Below are 23,837 nucleotides of genomic sequence, written 5' to 3' on the forward strand. Positions count from 1 at the left end.
AATTACCTACAAGAGACTGAGGTGGCACAAAGTGGGAGTGATCAATGGACCAGAAGGGTCAGCAACAACTCAGAGGGGATTTCTTGCTTTTTAGCTAGGTCTTGAAGGATGAGTAAGAGACAGTTGAACTCTACCTAAACATGAGTATTTCAGGGTAGAAAACTTGTCAGGACCAGAATATAGAACACCTTGTAAATATGAAGGTAGTTTGGACTTACAGTCACCATTCCCAACAGTGGGACACTATTAAAGAGTTTAAGTGGAAGAATGTGATTTCGTTTCCCTTCTACAAAGAGCAGGATGATGACAGTCTGGTGGATGTATCCAGAGACCAAGGCCACAGACAGGGAAGTCAATTAGAGATTATTGTAAGAGCCCACAAGAAGGGCATTCAGGAATAAAACCAAGACTGGAGGACAGAATTTAGATGATAGATGATAGATAGATAGAGAGATGATAGATAGATAGATAGATAGATAGATAGATAGATAGATAGATAGATAGATAATAGATAATAGATAATAGATAGTAGATAGATAGATAGATAATAGATAAATGGATAATGATAGAATCGGTAGATGAGGAAGAGAAAGAAATGAAGCCGACCACTTACTAGTGTAGCTGCTACAAACATATCAGTTAAGGGGCTTTCAGGGAATTTATTATATCGAGTAAGCACAAGTGTGTACGTCAGGTGAGCCCAGGACTGGTCAAGTAGCCAAGTCTGCCAGAATCCATGTTCCTTTCCTTCCATCTTTCCACCGTCCCTACTGCTCACAGTCACCATAGAGTGCTAGCTCCCAGGTGCAAGCATTGCACGTGGACGTACCACCATGCATCAGTGTGCAAGGGAGCTTGTATCCTGAGTGTCTCTCTCTCAGAGTGAAGAAAGCCTTTCCCAGAAGCCCTCAGACCTCCTGGCAAGCCTCATGACCAGCACTGAGGCAAATGCCCCTGCCTAACCCAATCGCTGACAGAGAAAACGAGGCCACCACGGCGTGGCTTAGGTCAGTATGACTCAGCTGGGGCCGGTGTCTGCCCTTCCTGGAACGCTGGAGCGAAATCCTGTTTCTCTAAGGAAGAGTCAGAAAAGATTGAGGACCAGGTAAGAACGAACCTTGTCTGCTACAGGGAAGATGATTAGTGTGGCTGCTTTTCTTCCAGCCTATTGTGGAGGCAAGGCATATGGGGGAAAGACAAACTGTAAAAGTAAGGTGGCAAGTAGAATTTCCCCAGTACAGATGACTGGAGTCATCCATGTTTTGCAGACTCAGAGGATAAAACAGACATTGCATCATTTTTATTTTTAGAAATGAATAATTCAGCCCCCAACCCGATGTTCGACCTGCATGGTACCTAGCCCTAGATACTTAGCAAACATCTGAATGATGGATAGTCACTCACCTTTTTTCAAATGTTAGGATTTCACAGGCTCTATAGACTGTTTTTTAATATAAATCCCCTGAACTCCTTTCCTTTTAAATACACTCCCTTCACGGGCGCCTGGGTGGCTCAGTTGGTTAAGCGAGTGCCTTCGGCTCAGGTCATGATCCTGGAGTCCCTGGATCGAGTCCTGCATCGGGCTCCCTGCTCAGCAGGGAGTCTGCTTTGCCCTCTGACCCTCCCCCTTCTCATGTGCTCTCTCCCTCTCATTCTCTCTCTCTCAAATAATAAATAAAATCTTTAAAAAAAAATAAATAAATACACTCCCTTCACTCCCTACAGATCTGAAACTGTACCTGTCAACCGATTCAGTTTTACTTCAAAACCAGCCCACTTTTCAAATGGGATTTTCCAAAAAGGAGAAATTTTGAAGATTCTCCACCACCAGATATTTTAGTAGGATAGAGACTCAGAGGCATATTATGTACTTTTTGCAGCTTCAAGCCCCAGTCTTCTGAGTCCCTCTCACATCCTGGAGATCTGTCCCTAACTGCTTAGAAATATTGCTAATGTTGCTTGAAACAAAAATGTGTTCTGTGATTATCATGAGTCCGACTCAATTATTCCTCAGCTTTATTATCACTGAATAAACTAAAACCTTACGGTGAGCCTAATGAATATATGACTTATTCAAATAAGTCTGGTTGAATTTGATGTTTTTAATAAAGAAACACACTCTCTGGAACACGTTGCATTAGTTCATAATGTAAAAGAATAAAATTCTTTCTGTTGATTCACCATTGCGTGTAAAACCGTAATAAGCGTGCCAGCTCTTTGTTGTACTCTGTGTAACATTAACCAGAGCATTTAATAAACAAACTATATGGTGAAAATTCCCTCATTTAGCAGACATCCAATTTAATTGATAGTTTAGGATTTTGGCCCTTCTCTAGATGAGCTAACAGACTAAAATAAAAAACAAACAAACAAACAAAAGAAACAGAAATCTTTGCTGTGTATTGGTTATTTCCTCAACCTTGAAATTTATCCATGAAACACTTAGTAAAGCCCCTTTATTGTAACAGAAAGGTCAACTTCATCATCACTGTTTTTCTAACATGCTATTTATTGAACAAATGCTTTTTATTTCCCCCTTTCAAAAAGTTTAAGTTGGAATGCACTAATGTGATAAATTGTTGACTTTTATCCTGGTCACTCAGTTCCACAAAGTCAAGTGATCAAAGACTAAGCTATTTCTCACCTAGCTTTAATCTCACTGCCTCCATGGAAGATGGAAAGTAAACAGTCACACAGATCTCCAATTACCAATATCAAGATAAAAAGGAAATGACTCTCCTTTTCCACCTTTGAAATTACACATGGATTGATGTAAAATAAATTTCAGAGCCTCGAGTACTCACTTGCTTTCTGATCGCAAACAATGGGTTCTGAACAAGAATGAGTGGGTTAAGGAGGAGAGGTAACTTGGTTACCAGGCAGTCTCAGTGAGCACCAGGACAGCCCAGACAGGTTTCTACTATTAAACTCAGCTTTCGGGTGCCTGGGAGGCTGAGTCAGTTAAATGTCTGCCTTTGGCTCAGGTCATGATCTCAGGGTCCTGGGATTGAGTCCCACATCGGGCTCCCTGCCCAGCACAGAGTTGGCTTCTCCCTCTGCCCCTTCCTCCCCACCACTGCCCCGTGATCTCTCTCTCTCTCTCTCTCAAATAAATAAATAAAATAAGCTCAGCTTTCCTTTTGCTTTTTTGATTAGATTATAATTCTATTGGCAAACTATGATTTGTATTTTCCCAAGAACCTACATAGCAGATATATAGTTCAGAGCATTAAAAGATTATTAAAAGTTACAACTGCATGTAGTCCTTATCTCAAAATAAAAAGTTTAATTTAAAAAATTATTAAAAGAAATCCAAAATTGTAAGAGAAGGTAGAAACAATATGATATATTGCTCTAACAGAAACCTATGGAAAGAATATTCTAAGACCCTTATGACACGTAATGCCGCCTTTGAAATTTTAATTAGGAAAAAAAAAAGCCTCTGAACAACTCTCTTTTGTACATGGGTTGCTTTCTCTTTGTCCTGGTTAGAGTCATCATTGCTTTTTGGGAAGAATTGCCCTTTTACTTGCCTGAATTAACAAAAATAATTGGTTATTTTATATCTGTCTTAAAAATAACTCCTCCAGAAAACCCTTTCTTCTCTGTTCTATGGTAATATTTGGGATATTTAGTCAAGACTTAGAATCAATCCAATGCTGTATCTGAGGAGAATCCTGATTCCTTTCATTCATTTCTGTGCTAGGATGCAGTGTTCCTCACATTCTGAGCAGAGATCCATGCTGCTTTGTTTTCACATGTCTGACAGTAAACTGACAATCCTACCCCTGGTTGATTTAAATTCCAAAACTTGGACACCATCCATTCACCATCAGTCAGCATGATAGAAAACCAGCTTTCTGGGGCACCTGGGTGGCTCAGTTAGTTAAGTGTCTGACTCCACTTAGGTCATGATTTCAGGGTCCTGTAGCTGAACCCCTGTGGCGCCCGGAGCTGAGTTTGCTTCTCCCTCTGCCCCTTACCCCACTCGTGCTTGCTCTCTTGTTCTCTCAAATAAATAAATAAAATCTTAAAAAAGAAAACCAGCTTTCCAAGGTTTTGTGGTGTGGGTTTTTTGTTTTGTTTTTATTTGGTTTAGTTTTTTTAGAGAGTTACCCTTGAATTGTCAATTATGGAGATATTTCTACTGCCAGGTGAAGGAATGATTTGAGGGAAAATATTGAGTAACTTATATATCCATGTATTTATATCCTGGGTCATGTGTTCATACCATAATGATCCACTTCCTTCTGGAGCTGCCTTCACTAAATTGTCTTCAATATTTGTCCTCTCCTTTTATTGGACTTGATTTTAACTGGTCGTATGAAATGGATTTCAACATGTGGGTAGTGATTATAAGACATTTAATCTCCCCTCTCCATGTAAAAGAGTTTAATGTCAAAAATATCTTTATCTCCCCTGATAAACTGGTGTGTTTATTACTTTCATATTTTTTTAAAAAGTATGTAGCCAACTTGACACATTTCTCATTTTTGCACTGGCTGCCAGGAAGCCAAATACAATCGAAAAAACACCTCCAGCTCTTAGTAACAATAACTCTTATGGTTTACTTATCTGATTATTATAACTTGGGTCTCCTTTTCCATTTCTTTTTTATTTGCCTTATGTCTTCTGCTCTATGCCCCTGAAATCTTCGTTGGAAAGAGATAGTGTATAAGTAAATTCAGCAATTAAACTATTCTTACTTTGGTATAATAATTTTTTTAATTTTAAAACATATGAAAGGTTTTAAGGAAATACTAATTAGACATCTGAAAAGAGGGTAAAACAGAAATGAACATGATGGATTGCACTAGACGTTAAGCAGTCATTAGTAAAAATAAAGGTTTTTCTCTAGCAAGGTAGGTTGATGAGGAAGATTGCAGGAACATTTTTGAGAGGCCATGAAATGGAGAACAGTTCTGGCAACTTTTTCTCATCACCTTAAATATGCCATCATTCTAACACTGAGTTATACTTAGATTGTCCGTATTTCTGACTTTGCTGTTAGCTGTTGGCTTCTTGAGAATATGACCCATGATTTAGTCCTTCTTACATACAGTACAATATCTAATCCATAGTAAGGCTTCGATAAATATTTTTGAATGCCAAGTGAGTTTTCATCTCTTCAGTGGCATTCTGTGTGAAGACCGTTTTCAAGGTGCTTTCTAATCCTATGATTTCAATGAGTGCACTTTATGTTGCCATAGATACCATTTCCTAAATATGGTGCTTGAGACAGCATCTTGACTCCAGTCATTTCATCTGTGAATGGGTCATTATCAGATTAAAAGAAGCCTACATCCAAGCATTTGTCTCAATGTTGAGGAAATGTATCAAAATCAACTCTCAAAAACAAACCATAATTTTCAGAAACCAAGAAAAATTAATGTAATATATTGAGCTTTTTTTTTTTACTTCACCAGCTTTTGCTAAAAATGATTGTCCATCAAATGTAAAGAGAGAGTTTGAAAAATTGTTTCAAATCAAATCATTACACCTGATTTTAGTTTTGAGAAGTCACATTTTCTAGAACAGTCTAAGTGCTCCTTTGTAGTTTTATATTCCTTGTGCCTGGTGTTTGCTCTTGTCAAGCTGTGAAGAGATTATAATCTCATTAAGAAATGAGGGGGAAAGTTTAAAGCAAATGTTAAAGGGCAATCTAATTACTTTATGAAATATGAGACGTGTACAAGACCAACAAAGGTTCTTAGTTTTAATAAAATTTCTGTCTGATTTCAATAAATGAATAAATGAATTCTATTGATGAATTTTATACATACATACACACACACACACACACACACACACACACACACACAAAGTATATATACATATAGATTCAACCCCCTAGAACATAAGCTTCTCCAGAGCAGGGATTTTTATCTGTTTTGTGCACTGATGTATTTCCAAGTACCTAGAATAGTGCCTGACATATATCTATTCTCATTAGATATTTATTGAATGAGTATAAAAATACCATGCTGAGGGAATGATGAAATTTAATTATTAGCTCTATCTCAGTCCAATTAATTTTTCCCATTATTTGATTTCATATACATAAAATCACTGAGACAGGGATCCCAGGAGTAAACATAAGGGACATACAACCAGCTCCCAGGATAGTCAGCAGTGAGCATTCTTATGTGGTGTCTTCTTTTTTTTTTTTTAAGATTTTATTTATTTATTTGAGAGAGCAAGCACATGAGCTGAGGGCAGGGGGATGGAGGGAGAGGGGGAAGCTGACTCCTCACTGAGCAGAGAGCCAGATGTGGGGCTCGATCCCAGGACCCTGAGATCATGACCTGAGCTGAAGGCAGACGCTTAACCAACTGAGCCACCCAGGTGCCCCCTGTGTGGTGCCTTCTAAAGTTTGGAATCCCATGATTAAACAACCTCTGGAGCCTTTGGTTTTTTTTAACCATTAAGTCAAATGTTTAGGAAGGGAAAACTACCACCTGTACCGTCCTGCCCTACAACTCACTATCACCCCACCGTCATTCAGATCCTCCCCCTGAACTTTCTCAATAGAGCAAAAGCCAAACCAAACATAAAAATATGTAAGTACAAGTCCCAAACTAAAATGAAAGTGGTAAATACACTAAAAGTATTATCTGCAACTTGGCATCCCTACCTCACCATAAATCTTAGAAACCTTGGAATTATTCCTTAATATTGAAAAGCCCTCTGGAAACAACTTGGCCTCACACTCTATTTAAACTCATCTTTTCACCCTTACAAAAGAGAGGCTTCTGTTGAGGAACCAAAGGAATCTGTTGATCCTTGTCTTTGTGCATGGGTTTGGGCAATTGTGTGAGTGAGACCTGTCCCTGATGAGTCCTCGCAGACCAGGAAGAACTTAGGTGCACAGCTTTTATGTCCTAATCTAGGGACCATCAGTTCACTGGGCTTTGGGTGTTGGAGTCTAGAGAAAACATCTGCAGGAAGGTGACATGCTCTGGACTTGAATTTAAAAACCGTAGATGAAAAACTGATTCAAAAGAGGCACTCACTGAATATATTCATTGCAAGTTGTTTCTATATGACAGAAATTCAAAAGGTGAAGGGTGAGACAGCGAAACATATGAGTAATGAGTTCATGTGCTCACTCCTTGGCAATGCATGCTCTTGGTTAGATTATATAATCATATATATATCATGATATATATAATAATCATATTATGTATATAATCATATATATTTACAATATATGATTTATGATTGAGAGAATGGGAAGAGCAGAGAATAAAAACTCTCTCTATACAAAATATAATTTTAATAAAATTTCTGTTAGCTTCTATATATATATAGAGAGAGAGAGAGAGAAGCTATATAATATATATATTATATAATATAGTTTTCAATACTCTACTGCAAAGATCAGGGCCTGAGGCTCTGATTAGGTCCTTAAGGGCAAAAGTGAAAACAAAGCCAGTTGGTATATATTGGTCCTAAATTAAAAAAGCCATCAATTAGGAAAATTACCCCATCTTGTTTGTCCTCCCTTTGAATGAATAAGGAAAATCACTGTAGACGTGGGTGACAGAAGAGAAAATGTGAACCTTAGATTTAAATAATTTACTTCCCCCAGGCTATACTTAAAATTTAAAAGTCTAGCTTATACATAAAAAAAACCTGGAATCTTATATTTGTGATGTTTTATCCACTTCACATACGCATTACTAAAATTGGACTATAGTTCTTAGAAAAAAATAACAGTGCATCTGCTTTCCATGAAATCTCCCTAAAGGATATAAATGTTTTTATTTGCTACAATGAGCTACCTGAATGTCATGTGATAATACAACATGACAACACTTAACCTGGGGTAATTCAGCATGACAGCATTTTTTTTTTTTGGACAGAATTTAAAGTATTTTAGATTAATTTGCCGTATTAGCAAGTGTTACATAGAACTTGCTACAGCTTTTTGAGTCTATGTGCATTCACTATCACATGATCCTTGTGCGTCCCTAACACCAAACACCAGCTCTCATAGAGTTATCATGAGAAGATACGACGGAGAAGCCAGCTGGAGTCTCCTCCTGGTATAGGACAGAGTGGGATTTCATAAATGCTCCCAGGGGTGTCCCAACACATTTGGGGGCAGGAGTCCAGAGTGAGTCATTTTTCTCTCTGCACCTGTAGGCAGTTGTACCACAAGATGTAGTTGGATGGGAATTGGCTGTAAGTCCCGTAGCCCCAAACACATGGACGTGTTGACATAACAGCTTGCACTCTAGTCCTCCCCATGAGCTCTGACTTCACGCAAAGTGTGCAGCCCAGTGCCCAGCACAGGCTTTGACATGCGAAGAACCTGACTGTCAAGTTGGGAGAAGCCTCCACAGTCACAAAGAATGAGAAATAATTCTCAGCCTCCTAATGCAAGCCTAATGGAAAAGAGTGGATGCGCGGGAGGCACCCAGGAGCCAGCACCCCCCTGGGCTTCAAAGAGACTGCTGATCTCATTATGTGTGGATGTTTTTATTTTAATCATGTTTTAAAATATAAAGTAATAGTTGAATTCATATCCGTTGTCAACTCTGGAAGCCATTTAGAGGTACAGAGACTAAACACCTTTGCACAGCTGCTCCGACCATCCACTTCTATCCCTAGAGGTAATGGCTATTCATTGTTTCTTGTTTTATTTTGGGGTTAGGCCTAAATATTGAAACTTAATATAACCAAGTCGCTTAATGATTCTTCTAATGGGACTCATTCATTGTTGAAAATTCAATTATACCCATCCTATCCCCATTAAAATATATATCTCTAGCAAGTCCCTATTACAACTACTTTGTCAGCAACTCTTGAAATACATTACTGCAGTGCAACTAACCCAGGAAGAAGAATTCCTTCTTAATGTTTATAATGTTGGGATTGCCCATAGGTAATTGCTATGTCTTTGTAATCTATGGATTGAAAGATAGGAATAACAAAAATCTACAGGGAAGTCGACAACACTTTAAAATGAATTCACATTTTTCTCATCACCAGGCATATGTACACATTTGAAAAAAAGTAATAGTACCTACATGTACCAGACAGAATTTATTCAGGCTGCAAATAGTGATTGGTGTGCAGATGGATTTTCGGATCAGATCCCATGAGGAAATTAATTCATCCTTGCTGACCAAGTCCACCCACCACCCCCCCACACACACAAAGACACACAGACCCACACCCCAGGTTGGGAACTAACAGCATCAGACTATAGAAACTTTCCATCGAGCAGGGAAGTTCATTTAAAGTAAATCCTTAAAAGATTGCAGTGAAGCACCACTGTTCTAAATGGGTCATCATTTAATTTTTAGATGTTTATGTGTTTTGAAGAGCAAATAGGCTTTCTAGTCCAAAATAGCTCAATTATGTTTTGATTGCAATATCAGATTTTCCAAGGATCTTGGATCTCAAGTACTGTAATCATTTATACATAAGTTGATAATTGCTTTACAAAAATAAAAACTGCTGTTGTGGTGGTATAGTGTGGGCATATGTTGTGTTTTATCGTCCTCGAGATCTCACAGTGCAGTTAGCTCTATTGAGTTCAGAACATGCATTGTTTGATTCTGCATGACTTCAGGTACTGCATCTTCCAGGTAAGGAAGAGAAGAAAAATCCTGCCTGTGCTTCTGGCAGGAACTTGTTGGGGGACGCGGGCAGGCTTGCCGCAGCTCGCCCATCTCTTTGAGCTTTAGCAGGTGGTTTTGCTCTGTGTAGTTAGCTTCATTCGCTTCCTGCACAAAGCCTTCAGAAACGAAAGAACATGCAGTACGTCTATCCAAAACCCCCCAAGGAATATCTTTTTTTAAAAAAGTACACTCTGAGTGACCTATTTACACCCTCATTCCATCATACATGTCATGATCCCATGGAGTAGTGGGCAGTTCTAGGTACGCATTTAGCCTGGGCAAGAGTTGTATTTTACTTTAATGGAGTAAATGGTCCTTTTGTACTTCCTACCATTTTTTCCCAGGGGAAGTGTATTACAGAGAGTACACACACACAGTTGCCCTGATTTGTGACTTTTCTCAAAATTTCTTTTTTATTTTTCATTGAAAGAGAAAAATGAGTGGATTGGGTTTTAGAGCCAGACCAAGAAGGTTTTAATGGAAGGAACAAATGGAATGCTTAAGAGACCATATCTTTGGGGCTACTGTTGCACTAAGTTTAATGAATATAGGCAGGACCAGGTAATTCTTAATGTTAACTTTCAACAGTAAAATTGATCATTCCAGCTATCTGTAGCACTACAGAGCACATCTGTGTTTACTGCCTACAGTTTAAGTAACATCCAGCTAAGCTTGCTAAGCTTAGTAGGTCCCATTTCTTGCCCCACATAAAGAAAACACCGTGTAGATCCAAAGGTGGTTTATCAGATAATTTTTAAATAGAAGTCTAGAGAGCTCTGCACATATTGCCCAAGGTCGTCGATTGTTATCTTTGGAGAAAAATAGTTTCTTTTCCTGTATCTGTCCAGTTAAAACGTACAGCTTCCTCCTGAAAAGAAATCAGGCAAAAATAATAACACAAGAAGAAAACATGAGGGTGTAGCTCTCCCATCCTCTTCTCAGTGATGGAGTGGGCTGCCTAAATAGCAGAGAAGTTCAAGGCAAAAGTACAGTAAGCAGCCCAGGTGATATTGCTGTCAAAGGTATGAGGTATAGGTGGCTTCCAGGACCTTTAGTGGGCAGGGCATTCTGGATATCAAAACTTGAAGAAAAAAAATAGCATTAATCAAAGTACTAGAATAACAGGTATAAAACTGCATTCATGTAGCAGAATTGTTAGTGAAAATTGTAAGCTTTCTCCTATGAACCTATTTCTTAAGTGCCTGACATTCAAATTTAGTCCTTCTATGAGACCATTAGTCCATAGGCTTCACCTAGTTTGGTTTCCCAAATAAAAGAACTTGTGCTTTTTTACATGAGTTCTGTTTCCCTGACATCTCAAAACTGGTTTCTTTTACAAGGTAGCCAAGGTATGGGCAGGTTTAACTCCCCATTCCTTTGGAAGGTCTACTGAGGAACATGTGCCCAGTTTGGAAGTAACGGATGTGCATTTTCTTTGCACATCTAAGTACCCATCAAACCTAGGGTAAGAGTCGAGCTTTATGTTTCAGAAGAAAAGATGCACTGCTCCCACATGGACTTATTGTTAGCCATGCCACAACTTCAGCAAGTCTCGCTGATCTTGGAATACAGCCGTCTCCATTCAGGGTGATCCATTAAGAACAAAGGCGACCTCTCTGTAAGTCCCCACCCCCCACCTCCCACCCTCTGCAGAAGCTGCTGGAGGTTCTCTGTCATGCTTCCCTCTGGTCAATATTATTGCTGGCATCTGCACTAGATGTGCCTGGGTATGGTGGGGAACCTCTTAAATCAGGAGGAGGATCGCTTTCCACCTACATGTCAAGTCAAGATGTTACCCTTTGAATTAAGAGGTACTGTTGTCGCTGCTTTGATAGTCTATAGGGCAAGCACTTCAGACTGTTGTTTCGTTTTTGCTGTGTTTTTTTTAATGGTGGTGATATATTTGTACAGACACTGGCCTATTCTCTCACCCATTATCTCTACTGACAGATGCCCTATCCATTCCTAAAAAGACTGATCTAATATAATGCCTATAGAAAAAGAAAAAGAAAAAAATGCAAAGCAACTGCCCACAGATGGGTCACGCTCAATTCTCACTGGAACTAACTGGCTGCAGACAGTCATGTTCAAAATCAGCAGTCATGTTCAAATTCCATGAGCTTACATGGCATGGTTTACTCTTTTGCAAGATATGTGGAGCATGACCTGAAAAATGCAGCAAGACAGTAGTTGACTCAGTCAATATGCAAGCTTTGCAGAATTTCTTTGCACGTGTACTTTGGAAGGTCTTGATTTCCAGAACCAACTTTGGCATCTATAAAGGCAGAGATAAAACTGTAGCTAAAAAGTTTGACAGCCAAACATAAACAAGGATCTATTCCATTGTTCTGTGTTTGCTTGTTATAAAGGTAAATTTATGTTGTACCAAAATCATTTGTGAAGCAACTCATTTATACAGACTAAACTTTTATAAGTAAACATACATTAGGACATTTGTATTCCTGAAAATTATCATGAAGTTATATCAAACTTGTAAAAAGCTCAAAGTGTACCAGATATTTGGAATTTCTTACTTAATAAGACTTTGAAAACAACTTGGATTTTCTTCATTCTTCTTTAAATCCCAGGACCTAGTATGTGAATTGCTCTTAAAAGGAAAATAAAAATATTATTGAACTGTTAAAAGACTAGCTCACATGTATTTCAGCTTAAAATCAGGAAAAACGGGCCATGGTGATGTGGAGCACCATGCTAAATCCCTTTATCCTCACAATATCCTGTCTTATTAACAGAAACATTAACTGCATTCGTATTTTTCAGTCAGAACAAGTAGAGCTATTGCTCCTAATTTTCAGGATTCTGAACACCTCATTCAAGAGAAAAATGCATTTGATCACACACCAAGGAAGGCCTGTGCACGTACGCGCACACGCGCGCACGCGCGCGCGCGCGCACACACACACACACACACACACACACACACTGTTCAAGATCACTCCTCTGTACTTCAGTATCTCCATTACTATACTTTGTAATCTGACTTTTATTTCTCTCAAGAAGGATATGAGTTCTTTTCTATTTCCAGCTCCTAGTAGAATACCATAATAATAGAAAATACTCAAAGAAACAGTGGCCATCCCAGGAGAGGAATTAAGAAGCTGATTCTAGAATCCCCGGTATGGCTGAAGCTACATTTTATCAGTTCATCTAAGATCAAGATATTGTGAGAGACTGAGCTCCTACCAGGTGCAAGGCTCCGTGCTTACATTGTGATGTATAAGACAGAGTTTGCACCCAGTGATTTTATGTCATGAAAGAGCAGTTTTTTGTAAACCTCACTTCCTCTCTGCTTTGATGCCTGTTACAGAAATGTGACAGACGAGGGGATAGAGATAGTCAATACTGAGTCACTTTTTAATCACTGAATTTTAGAATCATCCACACTTTTCTTACTGAGTTTCAAAATTCTAGCCTCATGCACTAAAATCATAGCAAGTTCTCCTCCATTTGAAGTCTATTGTTTTTTTCCTAAATCAGATGCCTAAGTGGTGTTTTGCAAAATCTGCAGTGCCAAGATTTAGTGTGGGATGTAAGGGGCAAAGCTGAGAAGAGTTTCTGCATAATCTGTCTCTGCTTGTCAAATCTTGGGTTTCCCTATTATCTTTTTCTGTGGAGTAAAGGACTAAGAAGAAAAAACTTCAATAGATGTGCAGCTCTGTACAGAAACGTCCCCCTGCGAGTTTCTACCCCAGCCGATGGTGAAGTCTCTCACACTGGCTCATTTCCTAACAATGCTGGTATTTGCAAACAGAAATTGGCTTATAGTTCATCTTTCCTAGGAATTAATTTTTAAAAAAGCTGGAATGATGTTAATTGAAACTCTTTGTGGGGCTTGGTTAATACACTTAAAATCTTCTCCCACCTGTGGTATACATCCTGAACTGCCTCCAGAAATATTTAGTGACTTCATGCAACAAAGACATGCTGCAGTTTTTATCATTCTGCTTTATTAGTATGAATGACCATGTTTACATCTAAAGAAATGAATGTACTTTTAAACAAAATCATTTCCTCTGGCTTTTTTTTTTTTTCGAAGTATTTTATCCCGGATGTGGTTGGAGCATCGTCAGGGCTTACTCCTTTGATTGACCCTGTCACTTAGGCTCCGGCCGTCATATCAGTGAGTCGTATCTCGTAGGGCTCGTTCTGTTTCTAAGGCAGCTCAACTGCCTCTTGCAGAAAGGCAACAATAAAGACCACTGACAACGCAGCAGGGCTAGAAGTCCTGGGATTCGAATAATACTCTGTGTAGAATAGGGAAGACCCAGTCAGCAGAAGTTAGAGCTGACACTGACCTCTGCGACCGTCCCTGCTCCAGTGCAGCCACAGCGTGGGCTCAGGCTTCCCTGTGACTGCATCCCAGCTCGGCCTCTCCCTCCCTTTCTTCCTTCCCCTCTCATCGTGGTGGGGTGGATGTCACTCCCCGAGAACGTGCCCCAGTAAACTTCCTGCATGCATATCTCAGATTCTCAGGTCTGTTTCCTAGGAATCCAGCCTGTGACAAGAGAAATGGGAAAGTTAAGTCCGTGATCACTGAAACTTACCGACTGAAAACCCTGTTCTGTCTCCTAAATTCGTTAACTAAGTAGATCAACTGTTTCCTCCACCTGGTTTTGCTAATGACTCACAGAACTTACCTTGGTGAGTTAATAAATGGGCAACGCAGCAGCTCTTTCTGTTTTGTTCTGTCTGTCTTGATTCAAGTCCTTGGTTGCAGACAGACCACACACAAACCAGGATCAAATGTGGCCAGATTGTGACATTAGAGATTCACGGCGCAAATCCCTCCGTTGCCACAAAGAGGGCTGCAGCAAAACGGGAGACAAAATCTCCTGTCCAAATGTTACCACTACCTTATTTGTCCTATTCTGTCACTAAAATACTTCATAGCTAACTCTCATGTGGAGACACACAAAACGAATGTGATTCCTTACACAAAAATGGCATGGGCAGAATTCTTTTTATTTTTTTAACAATTTTTTTTTTTTTTAAGTAGGCTCCACACCCAATATGGGGCTTGAACTCACAACTTGTCTATAGGGCAAGCAATCGAAAATTGCGTGCTCTACCAACTGAGCCAGCCAGGCATCCCCAGAATTCTTTTTTGCCACATGAAGCTAAAAAGAAGGGAAGATATTAATGAGCTATATTAGAATAATGCGCTTGAGTAGTTATTAGTTTTAGGCCTGGTAAAATTGTAACTTAGATTAAGAGGTGGGTGACAAATTTTTAGTTTACGCTATTTCCCCAGAAAAACAGTAATTAATATAGTCAATTTTCAATTATCTGCCCAAGGAGAAATAGCAATAATGGCAATTATCCAAAAGAGTAGATAATGAACAAATTCATTTCTATTTGACTTTGAAATATTGTTTTGTATTCCAGAACCAACTTTTGGATGTGGATGCATTTTAAATTCTGTAAAGTTGCTATGCCTCAAACTTAAATACTAAAATTATACTTTAGAAATCAAATGGAAGAATGTGGCTTATATTCTTCATCTTGTACACTATATTCCTGCTTTCTATATTATTGCTAAAAACACATATTATCTCTTAAGGGTAATGTTCATCTTAAAGTAGAAAAAATTTGCATCTATATGTTTCCTAGTTTGTATTCTCCTAGCACTGATGACAATTTAATACTTTGGTTGAAAGGATACCCTCCTTCCCTTCCATTGCTTGGCTAAAGTTAATTATATTTATATTTTGTGTATATGTCAAAAACAACTAAACAGAACGGGTCGTCAAGATAAGGAGTTATGTCCAAGTAAGACTTGAGATGTATAAATGCAAATATCTACCCATGGAAAATTGAGGTGGCCATACATACATTTTCCACACCTATTTTGGCCCTGGTTTGGTTATTTTTCATTCAGTAAATGCTAACTTGTATACAAAGTTACCTGGCATAGGATCTGGCTCATGTTAATAGTCAGTAACTGCTCATTTCCCTCTATTCTTTGCTTCCTTTAATAATGTTTTACATAAGATGTTTCATATTCATGCTTCATATACTTTAGTAAATGCTTATGTTTTATTCCATTCTTTCTCTGTAGAGAAAATATTCATTTTGTAAAAATGAGGAATTTTTTTTAAGATACTAAAGTAAATCTTTCAGGTGTTATTTTCCCAATATGCGTTTCAATTCCTAAAAGCTACCTCCATGGAATTTGATTTATCGCTATTTTTTTTAGATTTTATTTATTTTTATTTTTTATGTAATCTCTACCCCCAAGGTGGGGCTCAAACTCACGACCCTGAGATCAAAATTCACATGCTCTACTGACTAATCCAGCCAGGTGCCCCCTGATCTATCACTATTAATCTATTAAGAGCCATAGCATTTTAAAGGGTAAGCGTGAGGGTTTATGCACCCTAAAACTTGACCACATACTCTCCTGTCTTATTCTCAGTCATGTGGCACACTCCCATTCTAGAACAGTACATTTTCACACAAGGCAGAAGATTTTATCAAGCACTGCGGTGCTTTCGATGGCTTGCTTTAGGACTCATTTGCTTTGGGGTTTGACCTGGTAAGTATTTGGTGTTTGACCAAAGTTGGCTTTTTCTCCCTTCAAAGATCTGAATAGTTATCTTCAGTTGAACACTGGCAAGGCACTGGAGAGGTGGGTTAAACAAATGGTTAAGCTGGCTAGACCTAGTTTCAAACACTGGTTCCGCTACCTCCCAGGGTGATATTAGACAAGAGACCATCTGTCAAGGGCATGGTTTTCTCATTATTAACTGAAGATAATAATATAAAATGAAGAGGGTTGTAGTGATGCTTACAGATCATAAATGTAGGCAAGTTAGCATACATTAGGCATTCAATAAATATTGGTGTGTGTTCCAAATACTAAGAAACATTTACTGAGCGCCTGCCTTGTGCAAATACCATTCTAGGCATTTTCTCTGTGTTGATTCATTTACATCTCAGTACAACTCTGTGATTCAGGTCGTGTTATCACTATTTTCAACAGGAGACCTAGAGAGCTTAAGGCACAGCAAGCAGCTGAGTCAGTATTTCAACCCATCCCTACACTTAGCCGTCACACAGCGCTGCCTCTCGCATAAAGAGCAGGCTTTTAGTAGAAACTGGAGCCGCCAAGTAGATTCAGGGGACCCCCTCATGCCTCTGCCCATTCCCCTAGCACTGCCATTCTTCACATCTGGCCACACGGCTTAAACACCACCCCAAACACATACCTACGGTCAGAGTATTATTTCCTCTGAGGGACCACCCTATTTTACTCACCCAGCTTTACCCAGCACTCATTCCATAACATGAATGGTGAGAACAGAAAATTAATGCCTCTTGGTATGAAGTTTTACACAAACGCAGCTTGAGACCCAAGGCTCAGTTCAACTGAAGGCCACTTCAGTCTGTCATTTCAACAGATCTGCTCAGATTCAGCCAGTCTCCAGGTAGTCACAAGGGAAAGTGAAAGGTTGTGGGTGAAAGGGAAGGTACTCGTGCTCAGAAGCCCCAGCTCTGCCACTAACTAGCTGAGTCTTTGCCCCCTGGCAGCCCTTCGCTTCTGCCCCCAGAACCCCTTCTCATCATGTGGACACTGAAGATGTTGCATTAGATCTTAGGTACAAGCTGGCCACCCATGAGCTAACCCTGACCCTCTGGGAGCCTTTGGATTTATTTAGCCTTGTTCGACTTGCACAAAGTTGTGTTTAATTTAATTTTGCAATACAAAACAAGAGATTTTTACATGAAAATCCTCATTTCTGTCTTCCTTTGAAACTCTGAAGTTGTAGCATCATTGGGTCTGTTTTTCCTTATGGCATCAATGAAAACCGTCAGCCAGATGGGAGCCTCCAAGCTGGGACGTGCACTTACCAGGTCGCCACAGCCCTACCACCCCCTGCTGTCTCACACCCAGCTTGCGCCTCATCCTCATCGATGCCACTCGCCTGGTCTTGTAGGCACATGGGTTTGCAATCCTAGGACCAGCTCTCACTTCCCTATGTTCATTTGTTCATTATTTTTCTTGTTGGATCAACCTGTATTCAATGCTTACTCATATGCCACTTGGTTTATTGTACTTAGAGCCTGAATACAAGTCTTTTGTTTCTTAAGGGGCAGAATTCAGAGGCTGATTAATCGCCATTGTTTCTAAAGTTTTCTTGCTTCTGGCTATCTACACAGGATCGTGCAGTTTGCTAAACCGCAGCTTCTCCGGGCACAAGCCACCACAAATCTGACAAAGTGAGACCATGCCTTGCGCCCGGCACCTGTGGTAAGAAGGAGCTCATGGCAAACTTGGCCCAACAGGTAAGAGAAAGCACTGCTCAGTTACGCATTCTGTCACCGGGGAAAAATAACGGCAATTCAATAAAAGCAGAAATCAACATCTAAGGACTAATAGGAAACAGAAAACTTTAGTTTGTTTCTTTTATTACTGTTTCCGTGCTATACCACATAAATACCCTTGCCATGAGCCATGAAATAACCCTTGTTCCTGGAGGATCCAGGAGGAAAAAAAAATGCAAACTAAAAAAGGAATGGCCTTTTTAAAAAATTCATATTTACAACTGCCTGCAAAACCTTTGACTGATTTTAGTGGTGGCCTCTTTTAAGATGAAACATCAGGGAACTAAATATATGCCTTAGGTGACCTGAGACAATGCCTATTTAAAAATCCATTTCTCCAAGGCTATAGCTAATTGATTCTTGAAACTTCTTTGCTGAAATAACCTTGTCCCACAGGCAGTTGTGCTTCAATTATTTCTTATTTCGCTTGAAAATAATAGTCTTTTTATATAGAAAATGATGGAATAGTTCTAAAAAGTGTCCAAAATAACAAGTAATCGTTAAAATATTTTTATTTAAAGTGATAAAAGTCAAGACAAATACTCAGAATATTCCTTCAAACGCTAACTTTTTGCCCTATATGGAGGGCTAGTAAGTTTATAGAAAGGATTGCAGCCTTCCTGGAGTGTGACTCAGGAAAGGAGCCCCATGCTGGCTCCAGGGGACCTGAATCATACTTTTATCTCTTCCACCATCACATCCGTGATCTGGGTGGATAACTACAGTTTCCTTGCCCATGAAATGGGCAGTTATTTCAGGCTGCCTTCTAAATACCAGGCTCAGTTTGACGATGAGGTACTATGAGTGGGGGTAGGAGGGTAGCTTTGGGCTAATTCCCTGCAAATTCATTTGCCTAAAGCAAATTCAACAAAATGTCAGTTCACCGAACTCCTTTCTTCTTTTCATTATTCACAAGGTTTACAGCAATTTGCACTGGGTACGTTGGGTTTTACCACCTTTGGAGATTTCGATGAGGTTTTAACTGATAGTTTTCTAGTTTACTTCATAACAGCATTTGAAGGAATGCCCAGTTTGCCTTTGCCTTTGCCCCGGCTATTGTGTAGGGAGAGGAGTAATTGAGAGACATCAGCACACAGCCAAGAGACAGGACACTAACACCATCAGGGTTCTCCAGACTCAAGACCAATATATTCAGTATTTAAATATATTAGGCAGCTTGAGCATTTGGGGGAACTCTTTCATGGAATTAGCCTGCTGAGGTGGTCCCTCCTCCTAGGGATCTTACAGTTCAGTGGAAGAAAAAGATTAGAATGACAGCAGGAAATAAGCAAATAATACAATTACATATTGTGATAAGCACTACGGAACATTAAAGGGGTGCTTAAACAGCAAAGAACTAGAACCAGCTTCGTAAAGGTAGGCAGGGCAGGTGTGAGAGGTGAGGGCTGTTCCCAGTTCCACCCCCCTTTCCAGGCATGTGACAGGATTGTGCTGCTTCATTCACCCTGAGATTCCATGAGGCCATGGGAGTTGGTCTGGCCAGTCAATTTTGTGTAGAAATGATATGTGTCTCTTGCATGCTGGAGCATCTAAGCGATATTACTCCAGCTCCCAGTCCCTATGGCATCCTAACAGGGGATGTGGTCCAAGATGTGGTTGCTCCCTTCGCCTGGGACAGGTGTGACCTCAAAGAACAAAGCCCCCTCAGCCAACCCACGCTGGAGATGCACAGCATGTAGCATGAGCAAACAACAAATTTTTATTGTCTTAAGCCACTGAGATATGGAAGCTTTTTGTTAATGTAGCTTAACAGAGACAATCCTGACTATTACAAGAGGCATTTCTGAAGAGGCAGAAAGATGATTTATAGAGGCTTTAAGACAAGAGGCTTTGAGCTTGGCTGATTCACAGAACTGAAAGAAGGTCAATATGGCTGGATTATAGTAAATCAGGAAAAAGTAGCAACTAATCTTTAGAGTTCCTTCTATTTTCTCAACTCTTGCCTCTTCTGGCTCTGAGGATGTTCTGATATTTATATTCCTGACAATGCTTGGAGATAGATTAAGTAGCTGACTTTAAATGCTTTTGATTTGTTTACACAAATCAAACTCTCATATTTTATCTCTTGCCTCTGGATTACGATCGTTTCTTATCAAGAACCTTGCATGTGGGCTATTGATATGATAATGCAATCCTAATGCCTTCTCAGAAGCTGAGGGCCTCTATCCGTTCAGTCAATATGAAGATGCACTTGAGTATATAGGCCATTCATAGCTGAACTGAGGCTCAGGATGGGAAGCCTACAGCATTTTGCAATTGAATAACATGTAATAGTGTGTGATTTTTAAGCTGTCATGTTTTCATATCAATGTCTAATATTCTGGCAACAGAATCTAGGGAAAAACCCAAACTTTCATGGGACTCACCGTAGCTCGTTTAATGTATATGTATGAGAGATTGTCTTTTGCACTGAAGATCTTGTTTGAAAACAAAACAAAAAACCCCTAGCAAAAAGCAAATTGCCTGAGATGCAGTTTATCTTCTTTGGAAGAAAAGAGGAGCTGAGTCAACCCTCCTGGGATTTGACAACTAAGGTATTTCTTTATCCTTGACATTGCTCAGATAGAGCCACAGATATTATAACTGTCTTTATTGAAGTTTGGTGGATTTAGAGGAAATACATCCAGCTGATATCACAGTCATTCTTGTACAGTTCTCAAAGTCTTAAGAATTTTTTATTGAGGTGAATGAAATCCTGCTTAAGAAAAAGAAAAGTAGGAGAAAGGAAGGGAAATGGATCTAAAATAAAAACAGCGTCCTTAATATAGTTCAGGCTCAATGCTAAGTGTTTTCATATGTAGTATCGTCCCCATACAGGAGGAAATAGCCCAGAAAGGTTATGATCACCCAGCCAATGAGTGGCAGACCAAGGAAGGGATGGAGGTCTTCCCCCTCTAAAGACCCTTCTCTTTTCTCTCCACTACTTAAGACTAGAGTGTGTGCTCCTACTCTCCAAAGTAGCCCAGCCTTGCATTTCTATGGTCTCCAGACTTGTCCTCTAAAAGGTAAATACTAGATCACTCTTCGTTTATTACATATCTAGGTTCAGAAGAGCCTCTAAAGAGAGCTGATTGTAATAAGTTGTGCTCTGCTAATTGTACATCTTCCCTTTGTTCAGCCTCATCCTGTATAATTAGCACAGTCTTGAAAATAGAAGTTTTCCATGACAGCACACCCTCTAATTATTTCATATTTTCACATTAGGGATAAGATACTCATGGTGGAGGCGGGTAATTCTGTTTGTTATTTAATTACTTATAGAAGGAGTTCAGGAAAACCAGGAAAAATAGATTATTAAAATAATTTCTACTTGATTCTGAGATATTTACACAAAGACCAAGGCACAGGCATATATTTTTCTCTTCTGACATCTGACATCACCATTTTTGGCACTGGTATCTGTTATAATTGTTAGGATCTCTTTCTATCAAGGACTTACCTTTCCTTCAAGACCCACTCAAAATCCTCTCCTCCACTGGTCTTTAAGATATTCACCATTAAAATTACATTAAAATTAAAATTAAGCTCTATCTTCCCATCCGCCAGAGCACTTTGTACTAATCTTAAAGCATGTCTCTGCTTTGTATTATAGGGATGGGAGCTAGGGCAAAGACAGCCGGTGACTCACTCAAATATCTTTTGTCTCTTTTCTTCCTGGGCATATAACTAGACAGCATTTCCTTTTCTTCCTTAGAATTGGGTATGACCACATGATGACTTTCTCACAATGGAATATGAGTGGAAGTGACATGCTTCATTTGGGAGCCAGGATTTTTAGGAAGTAGGTGTGCCTTCTCCATGCTCACTCTCCCCTGATGCTGTATGGGACCCCCAGGGATGGAAGGAGCCAGGCTCCTAGATGACCAGGTGGAAAGCTGTCTGGCCAAGTGGGAACACTCCTATTAGGTTGTTACGCAAATAAATAACTAGGGTTTATTCATTATAGCAGCTATGTGGGCTTACCTAACACAGTGTGTGCATGTTTGTATGTGTGCGTGATTCCCTCTGTTTTAGAAGCCCTAGAAAGACTGGGACTAAAAAAAAAAAATCATCCTTCACTGTGAGCAAAATTAAACTAAATAGCTGCCTCGTTTGGAAATGGAGCAGATGGTCATCAAAATGAAGAGTGGAGGGTACTCTAAAGCATCTAGCATTGGGGATGCCATTTCTCATTTGCAAGCAACTGTCAAGAATTTTACAAATAACCTCATAGGTGACTAGAGTAGAGAATGAAAGGGATACCCAGTTCCCATATTAAAATATGTTCTGCTTCATTACTCATTCAAATATTCATCATTATTTCAATCAACAAGTAGGTATTAAACACATTCTATATGCCAGGCAGTCTTCTAACAGTGATCAATAACAGACCTGGCCTCATCTTAGTCCAAGTCCACAGTCCAGTGGGAGAGCCAAATACCCACTTCACACAACTGAATATGCACTCAGCTTTCCACCCAAGTTCTCAGGTTCCTCATCTGTAAAAAAAGAAGAATATTACATACTTCTCAGATTTTGTTGTATTTTTAATTATATAACATTTAAATATAATGATTATAAAATAGCATCATGATGGACACTTGAGTTTGATAAACACTCAAGAAACCTTAGCTATTATTATTTGTATTAGTTTAGGTAAATAATATAAGATTATATGACAAAAAAAATCTGAGTAAACTGAGGAAAGGGTATGTGGAACACAATTTCTCCTTCACAGTGACTCCCGATATGAGAATTGAGAGGCTGGGAAAAATGTTCCACGTTTTTAAAAATAAAAAGAGCATGTGCAAAGAACCAGTGATGTGAGGAAGCATTTTTGAAGACTTGAAAAAGAGTAAGAGTAGCTGGAATATAGAGAGCGAGGAGGAAGCACCGCAGAATGAGATCATTCATAGCCTTGGGAACCACCTTGTAGTCATGCTAAGAATTGACCCTCTTCCTAAGTGCAATAAAATGTCACTGAATGGTTTCAAACAGGTCGTAGCACAGAAGGACGTGATCAGCTTTATCTTTTAAAAAGATCACCGTGGCTGTGAAAGAAAAAAAGATTGGAGGGAAACAGAGAATGTGTGTGTGGACCACTTGGAAAGACTGTAGGAGCCACCCCAAGAATACCCACAGAGAGGTCAGGCAGCAATACGGTAGTGGGGGTGGAGTGAAGAAAAGACAGGAGAAGTTTCGGAAGTGAAACTGGAAGGATGCGGTGATGGATTGAATATGAGATAAGGGAGAGAGCGCTGCTCCAAATGGCTCCTGCTCTTTCACGGGGCTGTGGGCACATTGCCCAGAGATGGGGAACCCTGAAAGCTGATCAGGGTTGCCTTTGTACATGCTACATTCAGATGCTCCTCAGAAATCCAAGAACACATGCCAAGCACACAGTTGGATACTGTGGTCTGGAGCTTCATAAATACACTGAGCTAGAGTATAAATTTAAGAGTTATTGACATATGGATAACACCCGAGGCCATGGGCAGGAAATTTTTGCTTAGAAACTAGGCAAGGGGTGCCTGGGTGCCTCAGTGGTTAAGCCTCTGACTCTTGATTTCTGCTCTGGTCATGATCCCAGGGTCGTGAGATGGAGTCCCACGTCAGGTTCGGCACTGGGTACAGAACCTGCTTAAGATTCTCACTCTCTCTCTCTCTCTCTCTCCCTCTGCCCTGCCCCCGCCACTTTCTCTCAAAAGAAAGAAAGAAAGAAAGAAAGAAAGAAAGAAAGAAAGAAAGAAAGAAAGAAAGAAAGAAAGAAAGAAAGAAAGAAAGAAAATAGGCAAAAGTTAGACTGAGAGGAAAAGAGGGGTGTATATATAAGAGGAGTTTTATTTTAAGGACTGTGGA

At 39.6% G+C, this 23,837-nt stretch overlaps 1 protein-coding gene across 4 annotated transcripts in view; it reads left to right on the forward strand.

Moving 5' to 3' along the window:
- Nucleotides 1-23,837, forward strand: part of B3GALT1 (beta-1,3-galactosyltransferase 1) — a 525,715-nt gene that overhangs the window by 462,061 nt on the left and 39,817 nt on the right. For all 4 annotated transcript variants that reach the window (XM_027591341.2, XM_027591343.2, XM_027591342.2 and 1 more), the window contains one exon: nt 17,814-17,939. The gene's annotated coding sequence lies outside the window, so the exon portion shown is untranslated. The remainder of the gene's footprint in view (nt 1-17,813; nt 17,940-23,837) is intronic.

This window comes from Zalophus californianus, chromosome 3 (assembly GCF_009762305.2).
Source record: "Zalophus californianus isolate mZalCal1 chromosome 3, mZalCal1.pri.v2, whole genome shotgun sequence".
In the NCBI taxonomy this organism is placed as follows: domain Eukaryota; kingdom Metazoa; phylum Chordata; class Mammalia; order Carnivora; family Otariidae; genus Zalophus; species Zalophus californianus.